Below are 25066 nucleotides of genomic sequence, written 5' to 3'. Positions count from 1 at the left end.
TTCGTTCAAGGGAAGTTTGAGAAAGAGAGAAAAAGGGAAGAAAAGAAGAAGAAGAAAGGGGGAGGTCGTCAGTGGAAGGGATTACGCATTGTGAGAACCATGTCCATTTGCTGCTACTATTATTGGGTCTGAAAAGCAGTATCTGCAGTACCAGGGCCCTTAGTTAACCAGACTGTGTGTTTTCTTCCACACCATGATGATCTCTGTTGGTAGCAGCTGTTGAAGAGTGGCTTAAAGAGAGAACAATCACGCATGAAGGTGGGTGTAGCTAATGTTTCTTTCAGAATGTGAAATTAATAAAGAGTATAGACATAGATCTACTAGAGATGATTCAATTCTAAGTCGGTATGGTTTATTTTATTTAACATTTAGGTATTACATGTAACTGACTATTGATGCTGGATTATGTGAAACTGGGACCATACCAACTTTTTTGGAAGAAATGCTTTCATCATTGTTCATGTACCGTTATTAAGTATATCATATCAAGTATACCATATGCTCTATAAAGCCTTAAACATTATAAATCTTGACATAAAAGCATGAATACATTTTTATAAAAATGAATCAATTGAATGGGCTTTCTGTAAAGGGATGGTCATTCCAAGGATCATTTAACTATTTGATTTTGTATTGTGAGACCTCTTAAGGTATAAAAAAAAAATATTAAAAAATATTGGATGAAACAGTGAATTTGGAATCAATGCTATTAGCCAATAGAAACGCATTGAATAAGATATTCACTACAACAGATAGTCCCCCCCAAACAATCTAAAGCAAGTTTGTTCAGAAGTTTCTGTCCTATATCTAAGAGATATAAGAAAGATCAGATAACTATTATTATTCATGTTTTTACATGTATATATCCCCTTATTTTAGGCACTAAACTATCTCCATAAACTATACTTCAATATATTATTTGAACTGGTCCCGGGACCTTCAGTCTTGTGAGTCTTGTGGGCGTCCTAGAGCAAAACGGAGAACACCATCGTGTTTGTGAGAGTCTCAGCGTTCACTCGAGTCGTCATAATAGCGTTGTCATGATAGTTTTGTAGGCCAAACCATTCGGATGCTACAGGCGTTTTCGCGAGAAGACCAAATTTTGGTCTCATGGTCGGACAAACACCACTCTAGCTCTGCCACCTTTCACCACAGATGCGGAAGGGTGATATCGGCAGATGCTGTGGATTGAGACGCAGCCCATGCAAATAAAAATATCTGTAGTTTAAACAGACAAAGTTTGATGGGGATTTTTTACATTATGTTAATTTGATTTCCACAGGGGCATGACCATTGAAGACCAAGGGTTAAACACCCAGATGTCATATCTATAGAATGACCTCACTGTTGCTCAATGCATCTCAAACTGTTAGTCCCTTTTGTCTCTACTGGTTAACACATATCATTACAGTTGCCTGTATAAGACAGATGATCAGTATAATGTATGTTAATGAAGAATTGCGATGTAAACTCTGGTGATATTATGGTCTTAATTAAGAACTCCTCGGAACATGTTGAACTCTATAGTGTACATTGTCATTCTTCATTAAGATGCGTTATTCTAATTGCTTATGAAACTAACGAGACAAAACAATTTACACATAGAAATATCAAAGTGTGAATGCACAAAGAATGTCTTAAAAAAAAGATAACAATTAACTTTTTTTCACTCTAAAATTACCACGTTAGTGATACATTGTAGACACTAATGACTAACATAACAACACGCAAATACAGTAAGACTTCTACTAAGTAGTACATGGTAGCGTGACATTCTGCCATTGTTTTTGTTCAGCTTGGAGTATTCATGTTCCTGATTTATAGGAGAGGTAGATGACATTGCTTTCTGAAGCAGAACAGTAAACAACATGTCCCAACATGGGCTCCCCAATGACCAATTAAAATGCATTTTTAGTTTTGGTGAAGTGATCCAACGATGGTTTGGTTCTTCACAGGGAGATCAACCATTCTATCTGTCTGCTGGAAATAAAAGGGGGATCATTCAGCAATGTTTTGTATTCCGGTGACATTTCAGGCTGGCTATCTATAGGCATACAACTTTTCTGAAATTGACTAGTTAAACAATTGTTGTACTGTTACTTTGTTCCACTGATTGCATGCCAGGGATGAAAGTACAGCATGCTCTGCACACGGATAAAACATTTACTCTGTGATGGACATACCCTTACTGGAGTGTTACATTGTTATTACATGTCTTATTACACTGACGTTACTCTGTTATAACGTCTTTGTCTACATAGACTACCTTTGCACATTGCACACATGTTTAATGCAGCCAGTTCTGAGAAATGGCAGGTAGGTAGTTTAACAGTATGTGAAGCGTGATGTGGAGAATGTAAATATCTCAATGAGATCACATATAGGAAAATAGTGTGACTAGTCTCACTGGATCTAGTGTTTAACATTGCGAGACCCCAGCTCGTTCTCACTCTGTCATGTCGTAGTGGAGATGTGTACATGTTCCTGCTTACTACAGAAAAAAAGGTCTGCCAGCCGGAAAGTTCTACACGCAGTTCTACACGTTCTACACGCAAAAATACATTAAAATGGTGCAGCGAATGGAAAACAGACCACTTTCTGGGGTTGCTCAGATCAACAGCCCAGCGCAATTAGCATTTATTGCATTTTTGACAGATTCTAGAATAAGTCATCCACGCCATTTTTCAGTGTGCCCATCCATGCTATGTTTCATTGTACTACTTTATTAAATGTTTAATTATTTTTTTAACCTTTATTTAACTAGGCAAGTAAGTTAAGAACAAATTCTTATTTTCAATGACATCCAAGGAACAGTGGGTTAACTGCCTGTTTAGGGGCAGAACAACAGATTTGTCAGCTCGGGGAATTGAACTTGCAACACTTCCAGTTACTAGTCCAACGCTCTAACCACTAGGCTACCCTGCCGCCCCGGGTTGATGCCATTGAGCCAGATGCCATTTCAGTGTAATTACAATGGGAAAAAAGCTATTGCAAAAAAATAATTGCTAATGGACATGCATAGAAATATTAGCATACAATATGGATTGGTAGGAAACCTGGCGTATTCATATCAGTCTGTTGTCATGGCATTAGGTGTTTCTAAACAAACGACACAGCACTTATGAGTTAGGACAGACTTCAGTGAAAGACCTGCCTATAAGCACCATATTTTTATGAGCCTTTGTATAAAAGCATGGGTGCTGTTTTTCTGTCTAGTCTATGCACCATCTTCTATTGCATCTTGTTAGCCAGCTATCTCTAGATCTGTTGGGCAGTGTGTCAGCCAGTCACGGTGGTGTATGACTTATCTGGCACTGCTATTTATTGGCGTACCTAGTTGGGAGATGTTAAACCACTGGGAGTTGCCTCAGTAGTGTCGGAGGCTGTTTTCTAGTTTTGGCCATCAGCGTTCAGTTAGCCTGCTTGGCAGCCCTATGAAGGCCCATCATTACTTTACGATTCACTGGCCACTAATTGGAATTTCCTTCCACGAGGCTCGTGCTGATATGAATATGCCCAGTTAAAGACGCACTTACACACAAACATATACACTTTCACTCACATTGTGCGACCAAATTGAATTTCAAAAAGAAATTGGGCATTGGTAATAGATTTTTACCATCACATTGTAATGTATGGAGCTTGACAGCAAATACTTTCACAAGATTAAATATGACCATTAGGCAGTCAGACTACTTCCATGGCTACTACAGCAACCACTACTTATTTCAAAATGCAGACAGAATTATTGTGTTATTTAATATTATTGCACACAGCATTATCTCTGGTGACGTTGACTGGCCTATATTTCTGAATGTACAGAAACATACAAAATGTTAAACTACTAGAAGCATTTCGCTGATGGTGATGATATTTTGATGAAACTACTATTTCATATCTTGAATTCAAGGTCCCAATGCAGACTTTAAAAAAATCTCAATATCAAATCATTTCTGGGTAACAATTAAGTATCCTACTGTGATTCTTAAAATGGTTAAAAATGAACAAAATAGCTTCTTAGCACAGAGCAATTTCTCGAGCTAGAATTTTGCTAGGGCTGTTTGGGAGTGGTCTGAGTGGGCAGGGGAAAACAGAAAACTAGCTGTTATTGGAAGAGGTTTAGAACACATTTTTCTTCTTCTTCTTTATTGGTGTATTAATTAATCAGGCAGGTCACCCATCATAAAAGTCAGTATTCGACGTCTATCCATGTCTAAGGACATGGAAACGCGAAAACCAGCCACCAGAGGCAACAGTGAGTTATTTTACCAATAGTCTTTGGTTTTGCTATTGTGTTGTGGATGGGGATGGCAGATGCTGGTACGCATCTGGTTCCAAAGGTTGCATGTTTGAATCCAATGATAGAAAGTTGTTTTAGATATTTTAGTTTTAAGCCTATACCAAACCTTAACCCTTACCTTAACCATTTGGAGTTAATACCTAACCTTAAGAATTTTGAGTTAATGCCTAAACTTAACCTTGGACCGATACAGAGTAACCAAACACTTCAGACACAGTAAACAAACACTTCAGACATTTGGAACAACTTCGAAATTTGACGTTTGAGAAAAATGTATGAACTTCTAAATGAGATCTTTTTGTAATGAAATTACTGCCTGTTAATTTCTCCAGGCAGGCCAAAACTCCATCCCAACAAAACAGGCTGAAATGTCATGCAGGATTTTTAGCTCTTACACTAAAAGGGCATTATCATAATTTTCACAATTTCACAGTATTATTCCAACCCCCACGATGCGGATATATATATAACACATGAAAATCACATGTTTGACTGCACTGAGCCTTTAAGCCATTCTCACCACAAAGTAATTTGAAGAGTTTCTCTGAACAGGAGACACAAAAGGAATCGTGGGGCAATGTTTGCATCAGGAGAGAATAGTCAGACAGCAACTATTTGACTCAGTTACACACCTGATCTCTATGAGACAAGATTTATATTGGGAACAGCATGAAGACAATCTGAGGGAAACGGTAGATTAGCAAGACACTAAAATAGAAACAAGCCATTATAATGACAGAGACACCAGCTGTTGGTGGAGTATCACTATTGGTTACCATACCAATGCAAAGGGCTGCATATTGGTTTCTCTGTCAATGGCAGAAGCGACCAGCAGATATATTGCATGGTTGTCATGATGGCACTGTCAAAAAGTTTATTAAAAAAAACAACTTGATTTATCAGCTCAAACAGAAAACCACTAAAATGCTCTAGAATTGTCAGTTCAGTTTTTGTGTACAAAACGTTTTACATTTGATTAATATAAGATAAGTAAAACATGGTCTACAGTTCATATCTCATTGTTTCCATTGTTAATATTGACCAGGCCTGTAGCCGGGTTTCTACATTCCCTAAACTCCCCCTTCCGGAACTACTATTAGACATGTAGTCATCCTGCAATGTCCTAGACTTGACCGAAGCTCCACATTTCAGAGGACATTTGATGCTCTTTCCAGGCACACGTGTCTCTATTGTCCATGTCTGACCAATTATCGATTAGTCAGCTGCAGAGAGCTGTATCATGCTGAAGGAATGATGTTTGGGTCCTACTGCTCGCCCATGGAATACAATACATGGCCTTGTTTCCTCATAAAACAGAGGAGGCTTTTTATCCTCACAAGCGTTCAAGTCAAAATCCCAGCATTAGACCATCCTTCCAAGAAGCAGAAACACACAAACTTTTCTTGGATATCTCTGTGGAAGCTGCGCCTGTCAGTAATAGCTGTTTAAAATGTATTTTCATGCCTCTAAATGCAGTGTTTGACAAGGGGTTGATAGAGGCCAGGGCTGGTATTTAGATTTGTGTCAAAGCCTGGTAAAAATACTCTTTCATCTTGTCAGCTAGATAAACAACAATCAAATATGAAAGATGACTTGCTTCTCTTCTTATTAAAAATTGATCTCGGTTGTGTATTGTTCAGATGAGGATTCCATCTCTCAATGTGGTCAAATTGCTTTGACCAGAATTCATTCACCCATCATCTCCATTTTGATAAATCATTACAAAATCTTATGAATATGTTGGAATATTCATCTTATGAAACAAGTTCAACAAGTCATCCATTCCAACCACCCTTGTCCCTTCCACAACAGAATGACTGTCTACAGCAACAGGCCAACAGCAGGGTGGCCAGCCACCTCTCTGAGGTCCTCGCCATATCACTGTGTCTCTCTGATGCTCAGAGGAACCTTTTTAATGAACCAGTGACATCTGTACCTCTGTGCGCTAACCACGGGGAGAGGCTCAGAAAATGGATCAGCAGACTATCACAATGCGGTGTCCTTGTCTGCTGGACTTAGTTATTATCCTGTCCTTGACATCATGCTGCATGTTGAGTGAGGCGAGAGCTCCACACAGTCTGGAGCACGACCACCAGCTTGGCCAGGGGTCTCCCACCACAGCTCTACACCAGAGACTCAGACGAGGCTGGATCTGGAAACAGATTTTTGTCCCAGAGGAGGACCCCACTCCAAGCGTGATTGGCCAGGTACCAGTTCTCCCCTGAATGAAAATGTCCTAAATTATAGCAGGCAATGGCTTTTGACTCAATTCTCAGTAGATTTGTTTTCTTTTCTCCTTTCCCTCAGCTAAAATCAGACTACGACAGAGGGGATTTCTCTATCAAGTATATACTGTCGGGGGAAGGTGCAGGGGAGATGTTTGAGATTAATGAATATTCAGGAGAGATCCGTACATTGCAGAAGCTGGACCGCGAAGAAAAGGCCTTCTACCTCCTGCAGGCTCATGCCCTTGCTCGGAAGTCCAACGAACCCGTGGAGCCCCAGTCAGAGTTCATCATCAAGGTCCAAGACATCAACGACAACATCCCCCAGTTCCAGAACGAGCCCTATGTCTCCAGCATCCCTGAGATGTGTCCCATGGGTATGTTTGACACATCAGTATGTGGAAACTACAGGTCCATATTAGGACAGCCTCAGTCCCAGCAGAAGTTTGAAATAACTCCTCCTGAGACTGTCCTAGTATGGACAGTGACACAGTCAATTACATTTCAATTACGCATATGGTTGATGAAAAATCTTAGTTGAGGGATCTTGTGAATTTTACCGAGCACATGAAGTTACGATTAAGTCCCTCAAGTCACATGGCAGAGGTGATTTTATGCAGGCTTGAAATGTTACCTGCACCTGTACCTTGAAGAGCATTTGAAATTAAAACAGGTACATTTCCCGTATGAATGTATTTTGCTTAGCACCTGGAGTTGTGATTTGTGAGTCCCTCACATGGTCCAGGGGATTTCATACAGGTTTGAAATGTACCTTGAAGAGCATTTGAAATAAATTAATTGTTTCATCTCATTTGAAATGATAAAATAATATAAAGGCTGTCGTCAGTCGCCCTTTCAGGAAGTTGAAAGTATTGGTTTGTGTATCATACCTCTGAATCCCTCATATGATTTATTCTTATGTAAATAATGTTATCATTACTAGTGCCATTTCATAGCGCAAGCATAACCATTTCAATTTATATGTAATCTGCCTTTTCAGAGTAATATCTTTCTTGTAATAAATCATAATGCATTGGACTTGGATAGAGAGAGAGAGAACGAGTAGAAGAGAGAGAGAGAGAATGAGAGGAAAAAAGAAAAGGTGGAGACACAAACAGAGGTGGTCATAGTGAATGAGAGATACAGAAAGTAATACCCCGGCTAATAGAGAGAGAGCAAGAGCGAAAGAGAGAGTGGTCGCTAGAAGAAACAGAAATAGACATGCAGACTGAAAGAGAGGGACAGAGAAAGATAGTGACAGAGTGGTGGAGGGAGAGAAACGAGGAGAGAGAACGATAGGGAGCGAGAGACAAAGAGAAAGAGAGATGTCACGGTGGAGGGTGGAGAGGTTGTCACGCACACCTGCCCAGCCTCAGTGCCTAGTGAAAGGCCACGGTGAGCGTTGGACACCCAGCCTTATCCCATCCCTCCTTTGCCCACCGCCTCCCTCTGCACCCCTGAGCCAGACAGACCCTGTGGGAACGTGGCATAATCACTTTATTTCCCCGTTGGCTGCTGGAGGGTGGCTGGGAGGCTGTAGCCTGAGCCAAACCTGCCTGTGTGATCCTCTCCCACTCCACAGGGACTATCGTGGCCCAGGTGACAGCTACAGATGCTGACGATCCCCTGTTTGGAAACAATGCCAAGCTCATCTACTCCATCCTACAGGGGGAGCCCTACTTCTCTGTGGAGCCCAAGACAGGTATAGTTGAGAGATAGATAAACTACAAGGCAAAAAGTATGTGGACACACCTTTGAATTAGTGGATTGGGCTATTTAAACCACATTGCTGACAGGTGTATAATATTGAGCACACAGTCATGCATTCTCCATAGACAAACATTGACAGTAGAATGGCCTGTACTGAAGAGCTCAGTGACTTTCAACATGACACATTCATAGGATGCCACCTTACCAACAAGTCAGTTCGTCAAATGAATGCCCTGCTAGAGATTCCCTGGTCAAATGTAAGTGCTGTTATTGTGAAGTGGAAACGTCTAGGAGCAAAACAGCTCAGTGGTAGTCCACACAAGCTTACAGAACATGACCAACCTTGTGCTAAAGTGCATAGCGCGTAAAAATCATCTGTCCTCGGTTGCAACACTCATTACCGAGTTCCAAACTCCCTCTGGAAGCAATGTCAGCAAAATATCTGTTTGTCGGGAGCTTAAAAAAATGGGTTTTCATGACCGATGAGTTGCACACAAGCCTTAATCACCAATGCCAAGCGTCGGCTGGAGGGGTGTAAAGTGTGCCGCCATTGGACTCTGGAGTAGTGGAAATGCGTTCTCTGGAGTGATGAATCACGCTTCACCATCGGGCAGTCCGACGATGAATCTGGGTTTGACAGATGCCAGGAGAGTGCTACCTGTCCGAATGCAGAGTACCAACTGTAAAGTTTGGTGGATGAGGAATAATTGTCTGGGGCTGTTTCTCATGGTTCGGGCTAGGCCCCTTAGTTCCAGTGAAGGGAAATCTTAATGCTACAGCATACAATGACATTCTAGATGATTCTGTGCTTCCAACTTTGTGGCAAAAGTTTAGGGTAGGCCATTTACTGTTTAAGCATGACAATGCCCCCGTGCACAAAGCGAGGTCCATACAGAAATGTTCGTCGAGATTGGTGTGGAAGAACTTGACTGGTCTGCACAGAGCCCGGACCTCAACCGCATCGAACACCTTTGGGATGAATTGGATCGCCAACTGCGAGCCAGGCCTAATCGCCCAACATCAGTGCCTGACCTCTTTAATGCTCTTTTGGCTGAATGGAAGCAAGTCCCCGCAGCAATTTTCCAACATCTAGTGGAAAGCCTTCCCAGAGAAGTGGAGGCTGTTATAGCAGCAAGGGGGGGGGGGGGTGGGGGGGGCAGCAACTCCATATTAATGCCCATGATTTTAGAATGAGATGTTGCATATGAGTCCACATACATTTGGCCATGTATTTTTTATATGTTTTATTTAACCTTTATTTAGCTAGACTACTAATGTAGTGTATACTATAGAGACATTCACATGGGTCCATGAATACAAAATATGTCATGTTCAACATATTTAAAGAGCAAGTACTTGATTTACATAAGAAAGATTTGTGTGTATTCACCCCTCTCTCTCTGGGTGGTATCTCTCTCTTCCCCCGCCCCCTCTCTGTCTCCACCTTCCTACCCCTCTCTCTCTCTCTCTGCTCTCCCTCCCCCACCCTCAGGCATCATCATGACCTCGATGGCCAACATGGACAGGGAGGCTAGGGACCAGTATCTGGTGGTGGTGCAGGTGAAGGATATGCTGGGACTGAGCGGTGGTTACTCTGCTTCCACCACTGTCACCATCAGCCTGACGGACGTCAATGACAACGGACCCACCTTCCAGCACAGTGAGTCACATCAGTCACTTCCACAGAGTCAATGTGCCACTTCCAATCCTCTCGCACATGCTGATTCACATCACAAAAGAGGAAAGGAGTATGAGTATTTTCAGCCTCTTTAGTTTGCATGACACAGTTGTATTCTGCTCTTACTTCTTGTTGTAGACTGCAGTTTAAACACACAAGCAGATGTATATTCTGAGCGAACATGTGTGCCCGCGAGTGCGCTCGTGTGTGTGTCTGTTTGTGAGCCCGCTGGATGAATTTAATCATTCACACATGAAAGGACATTTGTCATGACCTTTGGAAACAACCTGGCTTCCTCTGAGATAAACCTCTCTAAATGAATGCCAAGGGAAGAAATCAATTTCTCTCAAATGGGAAAACAGGGACAGCACTTTTAACAAAGTACGACATTCTTTTTTTTCTAAATCTACTTATGCTATTTGAGATGCAGTATGCTTCAAATAGTTTCTTACAAGTTTATGACTTATAAACTCAGCAAAAAAAGAAACGTCCTCTCACTGTCAACTGTGTTTATTTTCAGCAAACTTAACCTCTCTGGGGTAGGGGGCAGTATTTTGACATCTGGATGAAAAGCATGCTCAAAGTAAACGGCCCGTTACTGAGGCCCAGAAGCTAGGATATGCACATAGATTTGGATAGAAAACACTCTAACGTTTCTAAAACTGTTAAAATAATGTCTGTGCGTATAACAGAACGGATATGGCAGGCGAAACCCCGAGGACAAACCGCCACCCCCCCCCAAAAATAATTTCAGCTTCCCATTTTTTTCAATTGTTATTACTTTAATTATAAGGCCAATTCCTCCCAGATTGCAGTTCCTAGGGCTTCCACTAGTTTCAGGATGGTTTTTGGAAAAATTACCCAGAAATTTTAGTTTTTTTAGGTAGCTCCCTTTTTGGCTGTAGTGTTTCCAAGCGCGAGGAAGAAAGCGCATTCTTTGGTATTTTTCTCCGGTAAAGACAATAATGATTCTCTGTCTGAAATATTATCATTGATTTGCGAATTACGATACCTAAGGTTTGATTATAAATGTTGTTGGACTTGTTTGGAAAAGGTTATTATTAACGTTTGGAATTCATTTTGTATGCATTTTGATGAAGGGAAAATGGGTGGATTATTGACTGAAGCGCGCCAGCTAAACTGAGATTTTATAAATATAAAGAAGGACATTATCGAACAAAAGGACCATTTGTGATGTAACTGGGACCTTTTGGAGTGCCAACAGAAGAAGATCATCAAAGGCATTTTTTTATATCGCTATTTCTGACTTTTGTGTCGCACCTACCTGGTTGAAAGATGATTTTCATGTGTTTGTATGCAAGGCGCTGTCCTCAGATAATCACATGGTTTTCTTTCGCCGTAAAGCCTTTTTGAAATCTGACACGGCGGCTGGATTAACAAGAAGTTAAACTTTATTTTGATGTACAACACATATATTTTCAAGAATGTTAAATATTTGAATGTAGTATTTTTGAATTTCGCGCTCTGCAATTTCACTGGATGTTGGCCGCTAGCGTCCCACCTACCCTAGATTAACATGTGTAAATATTTGTATGAACATAACAAGACTCAACAACTGAGACATAAACTGAACAAGTTCCACAGACATGTGACTAACAGACATGGAATAATGTGTTCCTGAACAAAGGGTGGGTCAAAATCAAAGTAATAGTCAGTGTCTGATTTGGCCATCAGCTGCATTAAGTACTGCGGTGAATCTCCTCCTCATGGACTGCACCAGATTTGCCAGTTCTTGCTGTGAGATGTTACCCCACTCCTCCACCAAGGCACCTGCAAGTTCCTGGACATTTATGGGGGGAATGGCCCTAGCCCTCACCCTCTGATCCAACAGGTCCCCAGACGTGCTCAATGGGATTGAGATCTGGGCTCCTCGCTGGCCATGGAAGAACACTGACATTCCTGTCTTGCAGGAAATCCCGCACAGAACGAGCAGTATGGCTGGTGGCATTGTCAAGCTGGAGGGTCATGTCAGGATGAGCCTGCAGAAATGGTCCCACATGAGGGAGGAGGATGTCTTCCCTGTAACATACAGCATTAAGATTGCCTGCAATGACAACAAGTTCAGTCCGATGATGCTGTGACACACCGCCCCAGACCATGACGGACCCTCCACCTTCAAATCGATCCCGCTTCAGAGTACAGGCCTCGCTGTAACGCTCATTCCTTTGACGATAAACGCGAATCCGACCATCACCCCTGGTGAGACAAAACCGCGACTCGTTAGAGAAGAGCACTTTTTGCCAGTCCTGCCTGGTCCAGCGACAGTGGGTTTGTGCCCATAGGCGACGTTGGTGCAGGTGATGTCTGGTGAGGACCTGTCTTACAACAGGCCTACAATCGTTCAGTCCAGACTCTCTCAGCCTATTTTGGACAGCCTGAGCAGTAATGAAGGTACTGTGCGTTCCTGATGTAACTCAGGCAGTTGTTTTTGCCATCCTGGTGTTGGTGTTTTTCAGAGTCAGTAGAAAGGCCTCTTTCGTGTCCTATGTTTTCCTAACTGTGACCTTAATTGCCTACCGTCTGTAAGCTGTTAGTGTCTTAACGACCTTCCACAGGTGCATGTTCATTAATTGCTTATGGTTCATTGAACAAGCATGGGAAACAGTGTTTACATCTGTTTCAATGAAGATCTGTGAAGTTATTTGGATTTTTACGAATTATCTTTGAAAGCCAGGATCCTGAAAAAGGGACGTTTCTATTTTTGCTGAGTTTATATCTCACAGACTGACCAATACGTGTAAGGTGGTTTGAACCTTTGAAAGTCATTATCAGAGAGTAGTCGTTTGTTGTTTTTGTTTTGGGTAGTCTGTTGAGCGTCCACAACTTGTGACAGTCATCCAAATAGACTCACTTAAAGACACAATCACATTTTCTCATCATCTTATTAGAGTTGGGCCAGGATTATGTAGACCCATCACCTGTTATGACTTATCTATGCCTCACCACAATCGGTTCCTACAGACCGCTAATGATTTCTGTTTATAATTTTCCACGCTACTACAGACACCCTTCACTGGCTATTCACAACTTAATCACCACACTTCTTCAGCCGCACAGGAAACGCCTAGGAACGTTGTATACAATATGCAAAAGGACAGTCCTTATTACTTTCTTGCAGGCATTTGAAAATGTGAAAAGTTATATGTTTTCACAAATGTTCCTTATCCAACATACTGTATCTGTCTGTAGCAGCAGAATCAATTGAACAGATGTATCCATTCATCAATTTCCTTGGACTCTCCTTGGGCTCTTGTTTCCCCAGACCTGTACACCTTTGCTGTTCTGGAGTCTGCTCCGGTGGGCACAACCGTGGGCAGGATCATGGCAGACGATGGTGATGTGGGCATCAACGCCAGGATGAACTACAGTCTAGAGGACCTGGAGGAGAGCGCCACCTTCAAGATCCAAACGGATCCAGTCACACAGGAAGGAGTGGTCCTCCTGGCCAAGGTGAAGATAGTTAAAACACTGTACTTTACTGTACTTTAGCCACCAATGCAAAGTGTTACATCCTTGTGATGCTGGCCTAATATGGACACCGTACTTACATCTTTTGACTTCTTTATGCTATTTGTTTTTCATATTGTCTATGGTTATAGAAACATATTTTTAGGTTAGTTATGTCTTTGAATGGCCTTTTCCTCTATTGTGCCAAGTCATTTACAGTAGACTTTGTGTTCTTCTCGATACGCTGTTTATTCCATTCAAGACACAGGGGAATTGAATGGGGCTGAAATCGGCTTGTTATTAAAATCATTGGCTCATCATTGACTGTCAATCTAAACACTGCATCAGTTAAGTGCAAGACCACAGCTGGTGGCTCAATGACTTTGAATGATGCATTTTCCTCGTCCAATCTGATAGAATTGGGGGAAATGGGACTTCAAAGAAGACAGCAGGGTGCTGGTTTTCAGGGTTTGTGAAATGGTTATGTCTTCATAATATTTTGGCCAATTAATCTAAAGTGGCATACTGTATCACACTGCTGGAAAATCGATCAACAAAATAGGTATTTTTAGTTGTTCCATACCAAAAAGTGCCTTCCAGTAAGAGCTTAGCTACAAAGAGCTGTTATTGATTTGTTGTACTTTTTTAGCCTCTGGACTATGAGAGCAAGCGGCGGTTCGTAATGTCTGCGAAGGCTGTCAACGATCACATAGACACCCGCTTTCTGAGCTACAACGAGTTTCAGGACAGGACGACCCTAAAGATCGTCGTCGAGGACGTGGATGAGCCCCCTATCTTCATGGCGCCCGATTATGATTGGAAGGTTCTGGAAAATATGGTGGCGGGGACCATGGTTGGTACCGTTAGCGCCAGAGACACTGATGCAATCAACAACCCAATCAGGTAAAGTGACACTCCATGACTGTCAAATAGGAGATAACCTGGACAGATGTCCTGCCTCCTAACCCCAGCCATAGGTTGCACTTAACACTGCTAAGTTAGCAGTCTAAGCTGTTCACATGTAGACGGATGCCTCCTTGGAGTAAAACAGTTATTATAATTCTAGTAGTATCACTGGCTAGGTTTCAATCCAATTTGCGACATATTTTCATGCAAATATAATCAAATCAGCATAAAAAAGTAGCACATTTGCATTTTCCACTCTATCAAGGACTGTCAGACAAACTATTGCAATTAATGGCAGACAACTGTTCACAGATAAACTTGACAGGTTAGGTTATATGATTTGATCACAGGAGGTTGGTGGCACCTTAATTGGGGAGGACAGAGGCGTGGTAATGGCTGGAGCGAAATTAGTGGAATGGTATCAAATACATGGTTTCCATGTGTTGGTTACCATTCCATTTGCTCTGTTCCAGCCATTATTATGAGCAGTCCTCCCCTCAGCAGCATCCACTGGATGAGATGGATAAAAGCAAGATCTTTCTTATTTGTTAATTGGTAGCTAAGCACCAATCATCATACAAATGAATAAGACCCTCAATATTTATAGCAAAGGAACATCACCAACCTGTGAGGTTCATTATAACTTTTTCATCTATAGCCTAATAAACGGATGTCATAAGGTGAATGCACCAATTTGTAAGTCGCTCTGGATAAGAGCGTCTGCTAAATGACTTAAATGTAATGTAAATGTAAACAGTACATGCTTTTTTAAGTCGTAGTCTGAGGACCACATAACATAGCATCGCATGACTGCAAATGAACCTTGATATGACGGTTATTATATCAACAATTGCGCAAGAAATCGTTTCCTCCGCAATTTGTCTCGTAATTCACTTTATAGACACCAAAATATCACAACATGACAAACTAACAAATTGTCAACATTTCTGAAATTATACTGACACCTTCCTGTTTCCTTTACAACTGTGATCATTTTTTTTATACGGTACGACTGTGGATGGAAATGTGCTTACTGACTGCATTTTATTTGTTTTTACCCTTGATTTTAGTGGATAGCCCGTACATGGTCATATTTACCTCATATTACTTTAGCAGGAAATGAGGCCTGTTGAATAAATCATGGCTATTCTTCATACCTCACAGGCTTTTCTATCTATTGCTGTGGTATTATCACAAAGTGACTCGCAGAGGACGCTAGAAATGTAATAAAGCGCAGTATGAGGTGGCATATGGAATTCAGATTTAGAGTCATTTGCAAGTGGGGCACGTTGCTGCAGAGACAGTGCTGTTGCCTGTAGCCCAGCAGTGTTAAAGAGTGGCAGGTGCTGCATATCACTCACAGTATGCTGTAGCTTCTATTGGAGGCCTTCACAGGAAGGCAAGTTGGAGAAAAAAACACTATCTGATTTTACTCAGATGTTTTGGAATGGTATTTTATTCAGATATAGAGCATTCTGAGAAACATTCACCTGACAATGTCATTCTCGACAATTCTTCATACTGTTTTGTTGTATTGCTGTTCTGTCATACCGGGCTTTGTTCGAGCCCGTTGAATTTGTGTAGGTGGAAACAGAAAAATGAACAGTTTCCTCAAAGGATCTCTCGGTGGAATCGCTGTGCTTTGTCTGCTCAGCTATGAGAAACCAGCTCTTTGCATTGCTTGCTAACTGTGTGTCCTGGTGATTTCTCTTGCAGATATTCCATTGACAAAAACAGTGATATCACAAAAGCTTTCAAAATAGACCCAAACAATGGGACTGTAACTGTTGCGAAACCTCTGGACCGTGAGGAAGCAGCCTGGCACAATCTAACCATAAATGCCAAGGAAACAAGTAAGGAGAATTTCTCTCGTTCATACAAAATACAATAAGGTATTGATAATACAGAGAAAAGCACATCTATCCACTATGATGGCAAACATGCACTATGACTGGCAATAGCTTACTGGTACACTGAACCATCTTCAACTAGCCTCAAAGGATGTACAATATTCACCTCTCCTGAAATGCTCTAAACTGTTTTTATAGCTTTCATTTTGTCCAATATCCCTTCTGCTTTGGGATTGAGTGATGATTTGAGCCACCATTGTAATTAAAGGAGATGTGACTATTACAGTAAAATTTATCACGTTAAACTGCCTTTGTGACAGAGCTTTTCCAAAGCATTTATGATACATGTGTCCAACGGACTCCAACAAATGTCTATCTTGACAACTGCAGAGCAGAACCATCTATCCTCATCTGTGGTGGTGTTCATCAAAGTGCTGGACATAAACGACAATGCGCCAATGCTTGCCAGAGAGTACCAGCCATATATCTGTGAGGGCACACAGTCAGGAGAGGTAGGATGGCCCCTCACTATTTTAACTGAGAATAATGCAACATTTGCCTTCTGTACAGGTTATAGGCTGTATCCCGGAGAGGATAATGCTTAATCACAATTACAGGCTATCTCAGTTAGTTTGTCAGTTACCTTGTATTGACTGTCGTAGATAAATGTTGGGATATTCCCTAGGTAGGACTATCAATGCTATTTTGTATTTTCCGATGCTCATTGGGAGTCACTGTCAGTCAGAACCATGGTCTGACAGCTATGTCTGTGTGTCTTGTAAGCTCATCCAGCTGATCAACGCTGTGGATCTGGACGACCCTGTGGAGGGACACCACTTCTACTTCTCCATGGTCCCTGAGAAGAACATCAACCCTAATTTCACAATCAGGGACAACCAAGGTCAAGTACAGATAGATCCTATAACTGTTATTCAAACTATTTATGAACACAATCCGACATCACTTAAGCATCTGTGTAGCTATGCACTGAAAGAAAAGATAGACAAGCTTATATTTTTACTGTGTCCATATTAGGACATCATCACATGTCTAAAGCAACTTTCATAGACCTGTGATGCTGTCCTAAAATGGACACCATACATATCTATCGGACCCTTAATTTTAATTTTTTTGCCTAAAATGACATACCCAAATCTAACTGCCTGTAGCTCAGGACCAGGAGCAAAGATATGCATTTTCTTGGTGCCATTTGAAATAAAACACTTTGAAGTTTGTGTAAATGTTAAATTAATGTAGGAGAATATAACACATTAGACCTGGTAAAAGATAATACAAAGAAAAAAACATGAGTTATTTTGTATTTTTTTTGTACCATCATCTTTGAAATGCAAGAGAAAAGCCATAATGTATTATTCCAGCCCAGGCGTTATTTAGATTTTGGCCAATAGATGGCAGCGGTGTATGTGCAAAGTTTTAGACTGATCCAATGAATCATTGCATTTCTGTTCAAGACTGTCCAAATGTGCCTAATTGGTTTATTAACACATTTCCAAGTTCATAACTGTGCACTCTCCTCAAACAATAGCATGGTATTATTTCACTGTAACAGCTACTGTAAATTAGACAGTGCAGTTAGATTAACAAGAATTTAAGCTTTCTGCCAATATCAGATATGTCTATGTCCTGGGAAATTATCTTGTTACTTACAACCTCATGCTAATCACATTAGCCTACGTCAGCACAACAGTCCCGTGGGGGACCCACCGATCCTGTAGAGGTTTTAAGCTTTAAAATCAGGGTCGCTCCTCAAATAAAACCTTCCCATCCATCACAGACAACAGTGCTAGCATCCTGGCACGGCGGAGCTCATTCACCCGTAGGGACCGTGCCCAGTACCTGCTGCCCATGGTGGTGGCGGACAGTGGCTCCCCAGCCCTCTCCAGTACCAGTACCCTGACCATCAGCGTGTGCAGCTGTCAGCCCGCCGGACACTGCCCCACAGGCGGGGTGGAGGCCCTGGCCATCTCTATTGGGGTCAGCCTACAGACCCTGCTTGGCTTCCTGGTCTGCCTGGCAACACTCACAGGTCAGTGACACTGTACTGTTGGAATGGGCATATCTGGTATTTTCTCTTTTATGCGTTATTGCATTAAAATGCTTTGGATCCGATATGATGGGTTCTTTTTGAATGTGTTTATATGGAAACATATCCTGATTCAAATAAACTGTTTCAGATCTACAAGTTACACGTGACTCTTTTTCAACAGACTGGTTGTGTTAGTGTGAGCTAGTGCAATTCCACTTCAAATCGACTGGGCAAGTATGTAGTGTGTAGCTATATAGTTGGATATCTCTGAAACTTATCCCACTCTCATTAATAACAGTCATAATTTACTCAAACTCACTAGTGTGCCCTTAACACAAATGTAAAACTTCTAAATGCTTAGCAAAGCAACAATAATGGTGTCCCTTTTCAGCTAGTAATATGCTTATTTGTGGCAATGCATCAATACCAATGCTTCATGGGACATTGATGGGTTTGCAATAGTGTAGAGCTTTATAATGACCTCTGTTGCTTTGGGTAATCCTTATGCCCATCACATTAAATATTAATAGCTATACTTACTGGGCTAACATCCCCTCACATGAGTGCAATACCCCATGAAAACAATACAAAAAGCACTCCAATACTAGCCTCAATAAGCACTCCGCTACTAGCTCTCCAGTACTTGCTTGCGAGATATCCGGATGGTTGTACGAGGTTACTCCACTACCGCTATCGCTAGTTCCCTTAGGCTTAAAAGCACACTAAAGAATGTATTTATTTGGATACTGTATGAGGCTAAATATGAATGATGACTTCAGAGCAAATATTATTTTACAGTATTGAAAGAAATTATGGCACAGATGTAGGATCTTAATATGAACCAGTTTGCTACAGCAGGAAATAATCCTGCAGCAACAGGATATTCTAATTATTATGTGGATTATAACAAAAGGTAGACTCAGCGAAATGAAGATGCCACGAGCAGCACCACAGTTATTGAGATGAGCGACATGCAATACTTCGCTCTCACACAGAGTTCGCTTTATGCTGTTTAAAGCATGGTAGCCAGGTCACTAAAACAGTGGAGAAGTTGAGCATCGCACTTCAATGCTCGTAGTTGTTGCGGAAATTAACCCACTATGCTGTCAACCCTCTGCGTCTACGTCATATTACTACCTTTAATGGAGATTGTTGCAGGGGTTGATGCATTTTTCATTAGGGAAATCAAGTCTGACATTTTCAAGTGGAAACTGCAAACTTTAGAAGCCTTTTTAAAACTAAAATACCCTACAACTTTGCCTTTCCTGGAAGATCTCAGCAACAAAATAATTAAGATCCTACATCTGTATCTAATTTTCCCAATTGTTTCCTCTCAATGTTTCCCCTTAAAGAATTTCACATTAACCCCAAATAATAGAAAAAATCTATGCCCGTCCTATTACTTGTCATTAAAGAGTGTACATACTTAATCCAGACCTGTTTGGATTTTGCCAGCATGTGTGTTTAGAGCACACAATCATCTCCTGTTGGTTTGTGTCTCCAGTGCTGTGCATTGTAATGCTGATGCTGAGGAGACACCGGAGGAAACAGCTGGAGGGGCTGGGGAGAGTGGAGAAGGAGCTGGAGCTGCCTAAGGGGGTCTCAGAGAAGGTGCTGCACTACGGAGAAATAGGAGGCGGAGGAGGGGTGACTTGGGGGGATTCTGTCAGCCTGCTGTCCCCCTTCGTCCCCACCCCCGCAGGAGGGACAGGAGGCTCCGCAGAGAGGAGGTGGCAGCCAGTATCAGAATGTCGATGTCTCTCCGCCACTCCCTCCTCATCGGCCCCGAGGACGATGTCTTTAAACAGTTCATCATGGACCGGCTAAATGAAGCAGATCAGGACCCCTACGTGCCGCCATTTGACTGCCTGAAGACCTACACCTTCGAGGGCACAGGGTCGCCCACGGGGTCCATTAGCTCCCTAGAGTCATGGGACTTTGTGGATGCTGACCAATGTCCCCGGGACCCCGGATCACGCCTTGTCAGACTGACTCTCTGGCATGGGGGAGCGGAGGAGGAGACAACCTTCTGAACAGCTAACATTTGTTTTACATTTTTTTATTTAATTAATTTAACGTAATAACATATATAATAGTACAGCACATCCCTGAACTCAATTTTGACATCCTGATGAAAGAGACAAATAAGTTCCTGTTTTCTGCTCCCTGTATGGTTGAAAACAGTGGAGCTAGCTGTAATAATTATTATCAGTGTTATGACAGTTATATGTTTTCGTTGAACAGGCAGTTTCTTGATATTTTTTTTAACAGTATTTAAAGCAACATAGCTTTCTATATGTGACCTCATTCTGCATTAGTTCTAAAGATGGGTAACACATTCTAGTATTTGAACCTTCATGACAGTGTCATAAGTGCATCATAAGTTTCTTGACACATGCCAGAACTTTCTTGGCAGATGAATTAGATAGGACCTGTAGCTACACAGCAAATTCTCCAGTGTGAGAAAAACCAAATGAACACTGAGAGTGGTACATCAACACTTAAAGTGGTCAGTCTGTGGAACAGTGTTAAAATAACACACTGCTTAGTGTAAATCCTTATTCCAATATTTCCCAGGGTGCCTTGTCTTTCGAGTAAATTGTATAGTTACCACCCATGACTGTATGTGTTAGTGACAGAGACATGGTTGTTGTATTCATCCATTTTTGGTCCTATAGGCATCACCAAGTGACATCCTATGCAAATATGTTATAAATAGTTATCTTTAACACAATAGCATACATATATCATAAGGCCTTATTTTGAGAGTTTCACCCTAATACAAGTGCCTGAAAGTCCTACACATCGCTTTAAACCAAAACCACGCATTATCATATTGTTTGTTTCAATATCTGTTTGTGGATGTACATTGATTGATTGATTAATTAATTCATCTTATGCTACTCAAATATGAAACCAAAAACATTTTCTAAACTAATCCAATATGTTACTTGGGCTTATTGCACCCCTAGGGAGTCTCGTGGCTTAGTTTTTCCCAACCAGTCATTCTTAATGCATTTTGAGGGTGAAAAGACACTGGCTGGATTCCAATAGGAATTACACACACTTTGCAAGCCAACATAATGTGACTTGCATACCTAATGTGGCCTGTAAACCATGAGTTCCAGGCCATTGCATTACACACTCATAAAAGGTTGTCACTGTAGTTCAAGAGTGTCAAACTCATTCCATGGAGAGCCTAGTGTCTGCAGGTTTTTCTTTTTCCTCTCAATAAAGCCCTACACAACCAAGTGTGGGGAGTTCCTTACTAATTAGTGACCTTAATTCATCAAGTACAAGGGAGGAGTGAAAACCCACAGACACTGAGTTTGTACCCTGTAAGGCAGAATTCGGTATCGGTACCCCCTGTATATAGCCTTGTTATTGTTAGTTTATTGTGTTCCTTTTTAAAAAACTTTTTTTACTTGAGTTTATTTAGTAAATATATTTGATCAACTCTATTTCTTGAACTGTTTAAAAAAAATAGAATAAAATACACTTACCCCTTTTTCTTCCCATTTCGTGGTATCCAATTGGTAGTTACAGTCTTGTCTCATCACTCCAAGTCCCATACGGACACAAGAGAGACAAAGGTCAAGTGCCGTGCGTCCTCCAAAACACGACCCAACCAAGCCACACTGCTTTTTGATATAATGCCCACTTAACCTGGAAGCCAGCCACACCAATGTGTCTGAGGAAACACTGTACACATAGCGACTGTTTCAGCGTGCATGCGCCCGGCCCGCCACAGGAGTCACAAGAGCGAAATAGGACAAGGACATCCTTGCCGGCCAAACCCTCCCCTAACCTGGACAACGCTGGGCCAATTGTTCCCTGCCCCATGTGTCTCCCGGTTGCGGCCTGGCTGCAACAGAGCCTGGACTCAAACCAGGATCTCTAGTGGCACAGCTAGCACTGCGATGCAGTGCCTTAGACCACTGCACCACTCAGGAGGCCGCAGTGTTGGTTAAGGGGCTTGTAAGTAAGCATTTCACGGTTAGGTCTACACCTGTTGTATTCGGCGGATGTGACAAATAACATTTGATTTGATTTTCCCAAACTCAGTCCTCGGGACCCCAAGGGGTGCATGTTTTTGTTTTTGCCTTAGCACAGCTGATTCAAATAATCAACTAACCATCGAGTGATCATTTGAATCGGCTGTGTAGGTCCCGAGGACAGAGTTTGGGAAGGGCTGCTGTAAGGTCATCCTTTGTACCTTTAGTTATAAGTGTATAATTGAAATCCAGTTCCAGTGGCAGTCGGTGCAGTTTAAGATGAGGACCATTATATTTTTTATGATCATGGCCTTATTTCTATTGCAGCAAATTGGATGACTGTCATTCATATTCCTTTCACCCAGCTCAATGTAACATTGATAGTTTTAGGCAAGGGTTTCCCAAACTCGGTGCTGAGGCCCCCGACCCAAGTACTACACAGCTGATTAAAATAACCAGCTCATCATCAAGCTTTGATTATTTGAATCATCTGTGTAGTGCTAGGGCATAAACCAAAATGTGCACCCAAGTGAGGCACCAGGACTGAGTTAGGGAAACCCTGGTTTAGGCCACTATTTGACATTTCCTTATACCCATGAGGTTGCTACATCCTAGCCTATGAATTAAAGTTTACTAGGTAGATGCACAGGTCGAGAGATATTTGAGTAATCAAGGTGACAGACATTGATGCGTTCAATACTGTGTTGCACACTCTTGCCTGCATCTAGCTGATCTAGGGTGTAATCGTTAGTCATCAGTTGCAAACAATAGTGTCTATTGGACAAATTCTGGTATGTTTATCCCTGTTTCTTTTCGTTTGCTTCCGTTTATGAACATTTTCCAACAGAATCGGCGGAATGAATACACCCCTGATCACACTCGAGCGTAGTTCCTTTTCATAGCAGTCGCATACAAACAGCATGATCCCTTTGATCGTTGTATAATTCCACGTGGTATCTACGCGCTCTCCTATTCTCACCTTTTCCCTTAGCTTGTGGACTTCAGTGCACAACACATCAGCAGTCTGTGACCAAGTGAAAAAACCTCACCTAGCCAAACCTTCATATCATAAATGCTAACCTCTATACACAGCCTACATTGTTGTCACAATATTAACATCAACATACTGTAGCAACTAGAACTAACGTGTTAGTAAACCCGCTACAATCATGCAGTACAGTGTACAGTCAGCAGCAAGCAGTATCACAGTTACACCAGTAGGCTCCTGTGGCAATAAATAAATAAAACCAAAAGCTTACATTGACTTGGAAAAGTTCCAGTGTTGGATAGCCAGCTAGCTAACATAGAGCTCCTCTCTGTTTGAACCGGGTGTTTGAGTAGTCTAAACTAGCTAGCTGCATTCGCTAGCTAAGTAAGTGAAAGTGAAAAAATACCAATACTCTCCTTCACTCTCTTTCTTTTCCTTCATTAAAACATGTTTTTTTTGTCAAAACTGTTCAACTATTGTCTTTCTCTTGGAGTCAACTACTCACCATATTATTCACTGCTGTGCTAGCTAGATGTAGCTTATGCTTTCTGTACTAGATTCATTATTTGATCCTTTGATTTGGTGCTATGATAGGTTGGAGGACATCCTCTGGAAGTTGTCATTAAGTCTATTGAACGGGTTGAGAACTACGAGCCTCCTAGGTTTTGTATTGAAGTCAACGTACCCAGAGGAGGATGGAAACTAGCTGTCCTCTGGCTACCATGGTGCTACCCTTCAGAGTGCTGTTGAGGCTACTGTAGACCTTCATTGCAAAGCAGTGTGTTTTAATCAATTATTTGGTGACGTGAATATATTTAGTATAGTTTTATCTGATCACTTTTTTAATGTTTCACTATTTACATTTTATGAAATTCAATGAGGAGGATGGTTCTTCCTCATCTGAGGAGCCTCCACAACCCAGTTCATACTTCAGGCAACATCAGGCCTTGAAGTAGGGTTGCAAAATTCCAAGGCCCTAAAAACTGGTTGAAGGACTTCAAATTTCCAGCTTCCGTTTTCAGGAAAGGACGTCTGGAAAAAATGGAAATTTATGGAAAGTTGCTAGAATTTTCCAACCCTACCTGCAAGTCACATTATGCAGGCTTGCAAAGTGATGTGTAAAGTCCTATTGAAATCCAGAGTTAAGCGATCCAACAGTTGAACTTTTTAGCCATTTGCAACCTGCATTCAAAATGACTAACATTGTTACAAACGTTTTGAGGAGACTATCTAACGCTTTTAAACTGAAACAAACAGTTCAGTAACGGGTGCAAAAAATCTGTCTGATTGGATCAGTTTAGAAAAATGTAGGTTATTTATTTTGTGTAGCATACGATTGATAAATCAATGCAAAATAAAAATTTCCCCAAAAATCTAACTGCTGGGAAATATGATAATTATGGGAGTGGTTTTGGATCAAAGTGACACACGCGTATGAGTTTCCGTCCGCTGTAATTAGGGCCGGAATACACCCTCAAAATAAGGCCTTATTAAATACATATTTTTTTCCATGATGACATATTCACGTAGGATCTCACTTGGTGATGTCGATAGGTGTGCAGATGGATGAATGCAATAACCATGTCTATGTCGGTAACAAGTACAGTCATGGGTGGTAACTCTAGGATTTACATGAAAGGTACTCTAGGAAATATTTGAACAAGGCTTTACACTCAGCAGTGTTTTAATTTAACACTGTTGTGGTGTCCCTATGGGTCCACAGACTCGACACGCTCAATGTTCATTTTGTTTTCTGTTAATGCTTGAGAATTTTCTGTGTACGTTATAATATACAGGTAAACACCACCTTTCATTACCTTTGCATTGTTCTACGAAATACAAGCTGTGCAATTGTGTTCTGTATTATGAATTTATAACTATAAAACAGCCTTAAACAAA

The 25066-nt window shown here is 41.4% G+C and overlaps 1 pseudogene; it reads left to right on the top strand.

Annotated features, from left to right (window-relative positions):
• On the top strand, nt 1-25066 carry LOC115130324 (cadherin-7-like; annotated as a pseudogene).

Source organism: Oncorhynchus nerka, linkage group LG6 (genome assembly GCF_034236695.1).
Source record: "Oncorhynchus nerka isolate Pitt River linkage group LG6, Oner_Uvic_2.0, whole genome shotgun sequence".
Lineage (NCBI taxonomy): Eukaryota > Metazoa > Chordata > Actinopteri > Salmoniformes > Salmonidae > Oncorhynchus > Oncorhynchus nerka.
Note: the sequence above shows the minus strand (reverse complement) of the source record. Positions and strands in the feature narration are given on the sequence as shown.